This window comes from Furipterus horrens, unplaced genomic scaffold (genome assembly GCF_987537825.1).
Source record: "Furipterus horrens unplaced genomic scaffold, mFurHor1.1.pri manual_scaffold_3, whole genome shotgun sequence".
NCBI lineage: Eukaryota > Metazoa > Chordata > Mammalia > Chiroptera > Furipteridae > Furipterus > Furipterus horrens.
In genome coordinates this window covers 10,897,580-10,908,511 of record NW_028327173.1, presented here as the reverse complement: position 1 = coordinate 10,908,511, position 10,932 = coordinate 10,897,580, and the positions used below count along the sequence as shown (strand labels likewise).

General features: G+C 53.2%; 1 long non-coding RNA gene across 1 annotated transcript; it reads left to right on the top strand.

Annotated features, from left to right (window-relative positions):
* The first annotated feature begins 172 nt into the window (after positions 1 to 172).
* Positions 173 to 1,966, top strand: LOC150014265 (uncharacterized). Its single transcript, XR_016509916.1, has 3 exons — positions 173 to 249; positions 1,255 to 1,415; positions 1,627 to 1,966. It is a non-coding gene; the product is annotated as an uncharacterized LOC150014265 (long non-coding RNA).
* Positions 1,967 to 10,932: the final 8,966 nt, after the last annotated feature.

The following is a 10,932-nucleotide window of genomic DNA, read 5'->3' as shown; positions in this document are numbered from 1 at the left end:
TCTCTGAGAGTCAGGTCTCCTCAGCCTGTCCCATTGGTGACTGGCAGCAGGGTTCCTTTCTTCCCATCCGTCAAGACAGTGATTCTGAATTTCACAAGGACAGAGACGCTGGGGGTGTTTGTGAGAAATGCAGGTTTCCAAGCTCCGCCCCTCCCCGCCCTTTACAGATTCTGGAGGTTTGAGCGGTTCCCAGGAAATCCCTTTTCTAACAATCCACTCAGGAGATGGCAGTGAGTCTAGGAATACAAGGTAGGTCACCTTTTCTCCTGATCTGCTGAGGTTCCTCTGCACCTGGGTGGGGTGAGCAGTTTACTCCCTAGATCACCAAGGTGAGTCACGGGGAACGGGGATCAAGTTCCGGGCATTTTGCATAAGTAAAGTCACTTCCTTCCCCAGTAATCCAGAGAGGAAACTGAGGCTCAAAGGGATGTGCCCATGTCACACACAGGTTGGGAGTGGCAGGGTTGTGATTAATAACCAGGTCTCGGTGGCTGCATGGCCCACGTGTCTTCCTTGGGCAAGGAGAGGATAAGGTAGGAAGGGCAATAAAGAGGATATGCCCAGTGGTGAAAGCAGGGCTTTGAAGGCTGATGTCGGGACCTAGTGACCAAGTGACCCTTCCAACGGTAGGGGCAGCTTTGGGACTCTCATACCTTTGGAGAGGGAAAAGCCTGTTGCATACTCCATTAGTGTGTTGTGACCTGGTATTGTCCTCTCCAATGCCACCCAGCAGGCAGGGTCTGGGCCCCTTTGGCATGTGGTTTTCTACCCAATAAAGACTCCACTGTGACCTGGAATGTTCTCCCTATGGCTCCAATATAAACCACTTGAGTCAGGCTATCATTCTTTCTGTTTGGAGCCTGCTCCTGGGCACTGGGTGTGGCCAAAGCAAGCCCCTGGGGCAGCTAGGGAAGGTGGGAGAGTAGAAGGAACATGGGGACGGGGAGACACAGTCTCAGCCCCAGGGGACTGATGTCCTGATCTGGAAGATGGCACACACCCCCATGCTATGATCCATCCACAATACATCACAAAGGAAAAGCTAATGAGGTGATCTGTCAACAGGCAGCTGTTGACAAAGTACCACTGGGCGACTGGATGGCCAGGGAGCCTGGAATAGGGCCATCAGGGTAGAGTCAGGAAAGGATCCCAGACAGAGGCGATGAGCATTGACTACTGATAAAGGAAGTGGAAGCATAGACTGATTGATTGATTGACTGAACAAATATTTATCAGATGCTTATCACATACCAGGCCCTATGCTGAGATGCAGTGACATGGGTTAAGGGGACACATGTGGATGCTGCACCCATGGGAACTGCGACTCTGGGGGAAGAAGGTGATGTGCAAGAAGATGGTGGAGTGTGACGGTGCTCATCGGTTCTGGGGACAGTGAAACAGGATCCTGGCACCAGGTGAGGACAAGAAGGTAAAGAGGACATTTGACATGGCAAAGGCTAAGAAGGGGTAAATAGCAAGGTTGGAGGGAAACGGGGGGACGCAAGAGCCATGCCGATGCCTGAAGACCTCCAGGTTGGATCTCAGAGCAGATGGCAGGCGGTGCTTTCAGGGGGAGGGGTTGTCAGATGGCACCGATTTGAATCCCGGGACCTCCCCTTGTTCAAGGGCAGAAGCAATGCCTGTGAAACACCAGTGGGGAGGGGGCCTGCAATAAATGAGGCTTCCCGCTGTCCGTCCTCCAGTCCAGTTCTCAGTGAACACAGCCACCTGAGACTTCGAAAGTGCAGGTTTTATCATCACTCAGGTACGGTGAGGCCAACGCGCCAGGAGGTGAGTGCTGTTACAGTTTGTTACTCACGGTTCCCACGAGGAGTTCCCTTTTCTCCAGCCGGCCCTGAGGCCACACAGGGGTCAGTAGGGAGACAGCTGGTGAGGGGGAGGTGTGAAAGTCTTTACTCTGGTTTCCCTTCGAAGGAACCGGTGAGGCAGGGCTAACAGGTTTAGGATTGGCCAACTTGAATAATTTCAGGGGACTCCAGGCTGTCTCTAATTGTCTGAGTCTTGTTCCTGGGGCGATTAGGGGAGGGATTATTGGCCCTGAGGTGTAAGAGAATCTGATGAAGGTGGTGAGAGGTTGGGGTGATGGCTTTGCATTGGTTCATCTGCATAGGAAGGGTGCTATCTGGAACTAGCTAACCCTGGGAGGGGCAGTCCCTCCCCGGTTTAGGTTAGTGGGCCTGGATGCCAGAGCATCAAGAATACAGAGGATAAGAGGGGGATATAGTTACTACAGAGAGTCAGAAGACAGAAGAGCTGGGACCTCGGCAGGGGGTGGGAGGGTGGGTAGGGGGGCCCCTAGCAGGTGCCTTCCTCCCCTGCAGGGCTGTTGGAAGTGAGCTTTAGACCCTAACCCTGAGGCCTCTTTCATCCTGCAGGTGAACACAGCCCTCTCACTAGCTGACTTCAGACTCTATAAATTACAGCTTTTTTTTTTCCCTCCGTCTGTTTGGAAAAAGTGAAATGAACAAATGAAGACAGGAGCGAAATTAAAAGATAATTGGAAGTCTATATTGGGCTTCTGTGAATGTGCGTGCGTGCCTCCAATCTGGTCCCTCTGTGAGGGCAGGATAAATTGAGAACCCTTCAGTTGACTCAGGGGGCGGATAAAACAGTCAGAGACAAATGCGTGCCATGCAAATAAACAGGCCCATCTTCCGTGATGAGCTTTGAACTCCATCGTGCTCATGCCTCCCCTGGTCTTCTCAGCCCAGGGCCTGCGTTTACCGAATTCCCGTCCAGGCGGGTGTGGCAAGTGAGGCCCTGGGTGCGGGCAGAGGCTGGGAGGAGATGGGCATGGGCACCTGGAGTGAGGAGGTGTGTGTGCAGGGAGGGGGTAGAGATGTCAGAGAGGGAGGTACGCACATGCACACATGATCCCATGTTCACACACGCGCATGCACACACCACGCGCACATGTGTGCACACACGCAAATGCATGCATATGTATGCATGAGTGCGCACACACACTTATGGGACAGTGTGGACCTTTGAATCCCGGTTTGACTGATGGAAAGACTAAGGCCTAGAGAGAGAAAGAGTTTATCTGGCTGGGACTAGGACCCAGGGAATCTCACCGGGGCTGCGGTGAGGGGAGGAGGAGGTCAAGGATAAAATCCTACTGGGCTACAGGACAGTTAGTAAGTGGTTGGTGGTGACATATGAGTATGTGGGGCTTTATTGTGCACAGTGTCCCGAGGCTGCACCCCCAGCTGGATGCACTGCCACGTCCACACTGGTCAGTAAAACGCTGCAATACTTCCACTCTGGCTGGTAAGTGGCCACTGTCCCAGTCCCCCAGCCTGGCTGCCATTCCCCCAGGCCCCCTCTGTACTCCCTGCCGTGTATAAACTACAGTCAGTGCTTGGTGGGCAAGGCTCCTCAAAACTCTGCACCCCTCAGCTAGGGTGGTGCCATGTCTGGCCCAGAGGTTGAATATTGAATATACCCACCCCTGGCTGAGCCTCCCTCTGTTCTGCTCATCTAGGGTGATGCTGGCTCAGGACGGAGGACGCCCCCTCTGTCGGAATTGGGAGCCTGCCCAGGACCCTGGTGAGCCCGCCATGCTGAACAACACCTGCCTAGCCCACCCATTCCAGGGAATCCCAACAAGTCTTCCATCCACAGGGGTTCAGCTAATAGCCATCAAGCTTGTTATGGTAACAGCCCCTGACTGGGTACTGCTGGTCTTACCACTCTGTGAAACTGGCATTATCATCCCCATTTCACAGGTGAGGCTCCCAGGAGGCGAGACGATCTCGCTCAAGGCCTCACAGCTTGCGAGGGGTTTGCAGGTGTGGCTCAAAACCAGTCTCCTCTTTGACCTCGCACCACGTACCTGTCCAGCTCACCCTGCTGCCTGCTGCCCAAGTTCACCTCCGCATAAACTCAAGGGAGGCCAATGTCGCTCTCCAAGGAGATATTATTGTTCCTCTCCATTCTGGCATGAGCGGTGGCCTGGGGCAGGTGATGCTGGGACTTTGGAGTGGGCGAGGCATCCTGTAGACACCAAAAGGGGGTCTGGCCCAGAAGGGGAGTTTTAAAGAGCTGGGAATGCCAAGGGCATGAAGATATGTCCTACTTACAATTTTCCTCGCACAGACCATTAAGAAATGGAATAATGGCCTGTAGTACGTGTCTGTGAATTTGATGGGGAAATTGAATGTAAAACGATTCGTGGGTGCCGTTGGAGACGGCACAATGCATCCTGATTTTTTGCTCCTGGGGCGGAATGAGTTGAAGCAAAGCAAGAATCCTGAGGTTTGAGTAGGTGGCATAACCCCCTGCCTGCCTATAGGGAGAGAGCTCTCTCAGAGGGCTCCAAGCCAACTATGATAATGACAATAGTAATAGTGATAATAATGATAGCAGCTGATGTTTACTGCATGGTCCTCTGACTCAGACCCCTGCGCTCTGCTGAGGCTGCAGGCACCATCTCCATTAATCTTCGCACCAGCCCTGCAGGGGAAGTAAGACCCATTTGACAGATGAGGAAACCAAGGCTTAGGTTCTTCCCCAAGGCCAAGTCTGTTCTACTCCCAAGTCATTCCCCAGAAACCCTTGCTTCTTAAAGAAGCGTTATGTAGGAACTTGTTAGCATGCAGGATCTCCCCAGCCTCAAAAAAATCAAAATCCTCGTGTTAACCAGGTGCCTACATAAAGCACTATAAACACCTCAGTCTGTACCTCACCCACAAACCCAAGAGTCAATCAACTCTGTGGCTTTGAACATCATCAAGAGCAGGTGTGTCCTCTCACCCTGGGTCAGAGAGGTCACACTTTTGTCACTGACCCTCTGGCATCTGACTTCCTACACCAACCTCAATAGATGCCACTACTGATTCTGGTCATGAAAATATTCATTGTGCCTCGGCTTCCCTATCTCTCAAATAGGCGCGATGCCATCCATCTATGGGGTTATTGTCGGAAAACACCTGAGGATGCCTGAGGACACTTGGTGCAGATACATAGTGGGGATGGGTAAGGGTTTACAGAAGGAACGGATTGATGATGGATCATAAGAGAAGCTGCTATTGTCAAGGTCTGGCTGTGTGCCATGCACTGGGGCAGTTTCTCATTTAAATGAAATTTTCACAACCGTACCAAGCAGGCAAGGTTATCCCTGCTTTAAGAGGAAGAAACTAGAAGGGTTAAATTACTTGCTCAATGCCTCCCAGCTGGAACATGGCAGACCTGAGATTCAAACCAGGCGGCTCTAGGTCCGAAGACCTAGCTCACAGCCAGCTGTCTCCTCCTGGAGCTGCCAGCCCTGCGTGACCTTCCGGGGGCAGCACGCTCCCTTGATCCAGCTCCAGGATCCATGGAGCTCCATCCACGCTGCTCCTCTCTGCCCTCCACCCTCGCCTGCCTCCCCTGTAAACCCATTCCTGAGCTGCCGCTGGCCGGCTCCGGTACGTCCTGTGGCTCCCTTTGTCCTCTCCGATTAAATCTAAATGCCTTGCCCTGTTCTCCAAGGTCCCTTCAATACCCCAACCTCATTTGTCACTGTTCCCAACACCCGTTCTGCTCCAGCCAAGCTCGTCTGTTTACTGTCCCCTCATCCCTGCTGTCACACGGGCTATTTCTCCCACTCATGGCGCTCTTTCCCACATCTCTGCCGTTCTGTTCGCTTCTGGGCCTTCTCTACAGAGACTCAGGCCAGAGTAGGGGTTCTTCATTCATTCTAGGCCCCAGGCTCCTCTGAGGATCTATTGGAAGTTATGAACAGTTGCTAGAAAAATGCACACACACGTAATATTTCACATATAGATTCTGGAAGTCCCCGGGCCCTTGGAGTCCTGGTTAGAAACCCCTTGGCTTGGGGAAGGCACATACTGGAAGTATATGTCAGATTGGCTTTGGGATAAGAAATAGGCCAGCTGAGGGTGGCATGTTTTGACATGCGCTCTTGGTTTTACTCCATGCAAAAATAGGTTTCTTGGCTAGGTAAGATAAAAAAAATTCTGCTTTGTGACTTCTGAGCCTCAATTTCTTTTACTTATAAAATGAGGCCAATAAAACCTGTTTCTATGTCAGTTGTCATGGTGATCAGATGAGTTAAGGTGAATTGAGGTAAGGACCATCCTGTCTTTGAGCCCTCACATCTTGTTTTCTTTTCAAGAGACTACCAGGAGGGAAACCCTCTCCTGCCCACCCCTAGTGTAGAGTGGGGCTCCAGAAGGGGCTGAGAGCCTGGTAGGCATGGCTGTGGTTTCCAGCTGCTCCCCAAAACCAGCAGGGAGGAGCCATGTGAACAAGTGAGCATGGGCCTTGCTAGGAGAGTCCGGATCTGACTCCTGTTTCTCCCAGAGACTGGAAGGCTGGTTCTGGTCCAGAGAGGCAGGGCAGGTTTGCGTTCCACAGCTCTGAGCCTCTAAATGGAGCTAACTCAGTGCAGCCAGGGGCCTCAGTGGCCCATTAGAGTTGCTCTGGCTGATTGCAAATCAATGCTCTGGAAAGAGACAGGCACCCAGGTGCAGAAGGTGAAGAAAGTGGCTCCAGCCAAGCTGCAGAGAGCCAGAGGAGGGAGGAGGGAGGGGAGGCTGGAGGGAGAGCTGCCAGCGAAGGCAGGCCTGGGGCTGGAGGGCCTGCATGGGGCAACAAGGACCTCTGCTAGGAGCCAGATACAGCACTGGTTCTGGGGATGGAGAAACAAATAGAGAACAAGCAGCTTTCTTGAACACCTACTATGTGCCAGCCGCTGGGCAACAACTCTACATTCTTTGTCATTTAATCCTCATGATAGCCCTGTGGCAGACAAGGTTGTATGTTCAACCAAATCCTGGTTCAGTTTCCTCTTTCTGGGCACCCAGGAAAACATTTCTCAGTCCCCGTATTGTGTGTGTGTGTGTGTGTGTGTGTGTGTGTGTGTGTGTGTGTGTGTGTGTGTGTGTATGCATGCATGTGCATGTACATTTGATGGAGTTATGTCCTAGGAAGGGCAAGCAGAAGAGACTTCCAGTGGCATTCAGGAGGCAGTGAATGCCTTCTCCCTCACTCCCCACGCCGTGGTGACGTCAGAGGCCACATGTCCCAGGTGGATGAGAGCCCCCAGCCCACATAAGAGTGTGGCAATAAGCCGGTATTGGGCTAAGCCCCTGGGAGTTCAGGGTTTGCTGGTTGCAGAAGCCGGTGTCAATTTCCTGGTCTGGTATAAGGCTCACTGGGAGACTTGCTCTCACTTTGCAGACATGAGAACTGACGTTCAAAGAGGCTCAGCTCACCAAGCTAGCAGACTCAGCCCCAGACCCTCTGCCCCATGAGACCCTCCCCAGCCCTCCAGAAACTCATGGGGTGGGATGACATCAGGCCAGATCATGATGACACACCCCAGGGGGTCCATTGGCTGCCATGGAAATAAGGAAGAAGGAGCCAGGGCTTGGGGGGAGCTTCCCAGAGCCGAGTCTTGAGGGATTTGACAGGTGGGCAGGGTAGGGCGAGGGCAGCAGAAACAGAGGGCCCACTGGGTGTGAAGACCCTATGTGCCTGGGTGGGTCTAAGCACTTGAAAGTGTATAGGGTGTTGAACTGGCCAGTTAGTCTCCACCTGGATAGGAATGACATGGAGACCAAATGAGTTCTAGGACTTAAAGCAAGACAGACTGAGATAAGAACTGAGGAAGGACTTCCCTTGATTGGAACATTCTAAATAATGCAAGGTGTGGGGCCGCCCCATCAGCAGTCGCCACGAACTGGGAAAACACGAGAGGTGGCAGTTCCAGTTTGGAGAGGGGGCAGCCTAAACTGTCTTTCCTTGTCTGTGTCCCCCAGCGTGACCCCACTCTCTGTATCCCCCCCACTCCCCAGGAGCATTTTTTTTCTGTGTTCCGTGTTCCCAGTTCTAATTTCTCAGGCTCCATCATTTCAAGACTGAGTCCCAGCTCTGTACTCTGGGTCCCGTGATGCTAGCGGATGGGGTTCTTTACCTAATGATGTTGTTTCTCACTCCCTAGCTGGCGATGGGTGAACATCTTCAGAGGTGTTGCGGTTCCATCTTCATCGTGGCCGGAGAGCCCAGGGTGGAGGTGGGGGGACAGAGGAAGCACAAGCCTTTCAGGACAGAGCTCCGACTTCCTCTGGTTCTAGCCAGCCAGCTTGCTTTCCCAGTAACTGAAGCGGAAGGAGGCCTTGAGGGGCCCAACAGTTCGATCCTCGCTACCACAGGTGGAGAGCAAATGGAGGAGACGCCCCCAAACCCACAAAAAGGGGAGTAATTGCCAATGCCTTCGCTTTGGGCACAGGAAGGCCAGCTCCAGGCCCCACAGCCTACAGCTGTCCTCACTCCCACCACCCCATCCCATGGCAAATCAGGGAGCCGGGAGCCCCCCCCCCCCCCCCCCGGTGCTGCTTCACAAGAGAGAAACAGAGGCCCAGGAGGGAAGTGGCCCTGCCCAAATCCCTCTGCTCAGAGGTGGCAGAGCTGGGATTGCTGCCCACTAAATTCCTGGGGCCTCCCGTGAGAGATGTAAGATGGTTCAGAAACCTCCAGAACTCTCTCCAGGCAGCGTCTGTGGAAATGGGAGAGACTCCTGCCTACCTGGACAGGTTCCTGACTGGGAATGCTTCTGAGACAAAGACAGAGCCCCAGGGCCACCCAGCACCCAGTGGCTGCAACGAGGGCCCGTGGTTCCTCTCCCAGCGGCCGCCCCCTCAACTAGGAGAAGCCGAGCGACAGGAGGGCAGGCTGTGCTCACGGGCAGCTGGATGGTCCTCCTCGGTAAACATCTGCGGGAGAAACCAGTGAATAAATGAGAACAGACAAATCCGATGTTAACAAGAGCAAAGGAATCCAGTACAGACAGGGCCTTTAATTTGTTTAAATACCGAGAGGTGTGAGCTGGTGTTGGCAGGGCCCAGAACCATGGGGTGGGCTGGAAGGCGGGGCTGTGGTTTCGCAGAGATAACTGAGGGAGGGTAGGGGTGGGGGGGAGGGGACAGGTGCTCAAAGGCTCTGAGGCAGGAAGGCGCAGCTGCCTTTGGATGCAGGTGAGTGATGGTGGCTGGAGCAGGGAGCTGCAGGGGACTGTGTCGTGGTGACATGAGTGGACACTGGGGAAGGGAACTGGCTGCCATTTCTGAGCTCAGCAACCCATTCTTTCTTTAAGCTATTCTCAGAGCTACAGAGACCCGTCTGTTGTGTTGCATAGATGTCAGAACCATGAAAATCATAAAAATTCTTTTGTGCTTTCAACACGTGCCATGCACTGTGCTGGGCACTTCAATGACCCCTGAGCAGCAGGTGCCATTATTATTATTCCTGGGTGGGAAAGCTGAGGTTCTGAGCTATCTGTGGCGGTGGGGGGTGGGGTGGGGGACATGGGGGGGGAGGCAAGAGGGGCTCTCACTCTGTAGCTCGAAGCCTAAACCCCAGGCTCCTCCCAGGGCCCCTCACCCGGGCACCCTACCATTGCCTTGCCCAGTGCAGAGTTAAAGTTGGGTAGGAACGTGGCCTTGAGCAGCCCCAGGGTGGCCTCCTAGAACAGGTTTTTCTTGCTCTGGGTCTGAGCTGGAGGCAGCCCCTGTGCCAAGTCTGGACGCTAAGGATTTGGAAACAGCTCTTCCTGAAACTTACAGTCCCACAGTCTTCTTTTGCCTCCAGGGGCTGCGTGAGGGCAGAGAGAGGCCCCTCAGTGGCTGGCACCTGATGTCCATGATCAGCTGCAGAGAACACATGTGGGTAGGTGGCAGGGAGCCGAGAGCACAGGAGGGGGAGTCAGAGAACTGGCCTGGAGCGTGGGGTTCTCTGGTAATTGCTTAAGGGGCTTGGGCTGGGCCCTTCCTGTTCCAGCCTCAGTTTTCCCATCTGTGAAATGAGTATGTTGGGTAGATCCTAACCAGTTCATGCATGCAGCAGTGGCCAAGGTTTATGTTGACACTGTACACATGACAGGGAGAGGCATGTGCGTGCAAGCCCATGATGTGTGTGTGTGTGTGTGTGTGTGTGTGTGTGTGTGTGTGTTCAGAGTAGGGAGAAGCTGGGCTTTTTCTCAAGTTAGGGGGGTTGGGACACCAAGAAGGGAGTGGGAAAGAGGAGACCAGGTCCTCACCCAGGCCACAGCACTAACGTGCTGTGTGTCCCTGAGAATGCTGGGCCCGCTCTCTGGGCACGTGGACCCACACCTACAAAACAAGAACCTCAGGCCGAATCATCTCTAGCATCCCTCTGGCTCTGAGTCTGATTCTGCAAAGAGAAGTTCAGATGGTACCAGAGTGGCAGGGTGATGGTGAGGTGAATGCCGTCCCAGGGTCAGGAGGATCTGGGTATGACCCCTGGCTCTGCATCTTGCTGGCCATGTGACCCGAGGTGGTTTCTTCACCAGTCCCCAGGGTCTACTTATTGATCAGGAACAGGGGTCACAGTGCTGAGAGCCCAGGACACTTTGAGAGGCCCATGAACTGTTTTAATTATCTTTTTAAAACCAGAAATAACAAAACTAATATCATTCACTCTGGCTATATTCATGTTTATACCAAGGAAATCATAAAACATATTTTTCAATATTTTCTTGTGAACGAAGGCAAAACCCTCCTGGTCCCCGAAAGTCAGATGTGGCCCAGCTCCCCCAGTTGTTGAGAGGAAGAGATAACTGTGTGGAAGTGCCTGGCACACACGAGGTGCCCCCCAAATAGGGACTGGATCTGGGGTGAGTGGTGTGATAACGACCCCCCCCACCAAAGCTGTTCACATCTTAATCCCTAGAACTTGTGACCATTAGGTCACACAGCAAAGGAGAGGAAAGTCTGCAGATGGAATAAAGGTTGTTGATCAGCTGCCCTTGAAATAGAGATTATGCCAGGTTATCAGAGTAAGCCCAATGTAATCACAAGGGTCCTTCCAAGTGGACAAAAGTGGCAGGAGTCAGTGTCTGAGTGATGAGATGGAGAAAGACTGAACTGGTCTCTGAAGGTGGAGGAT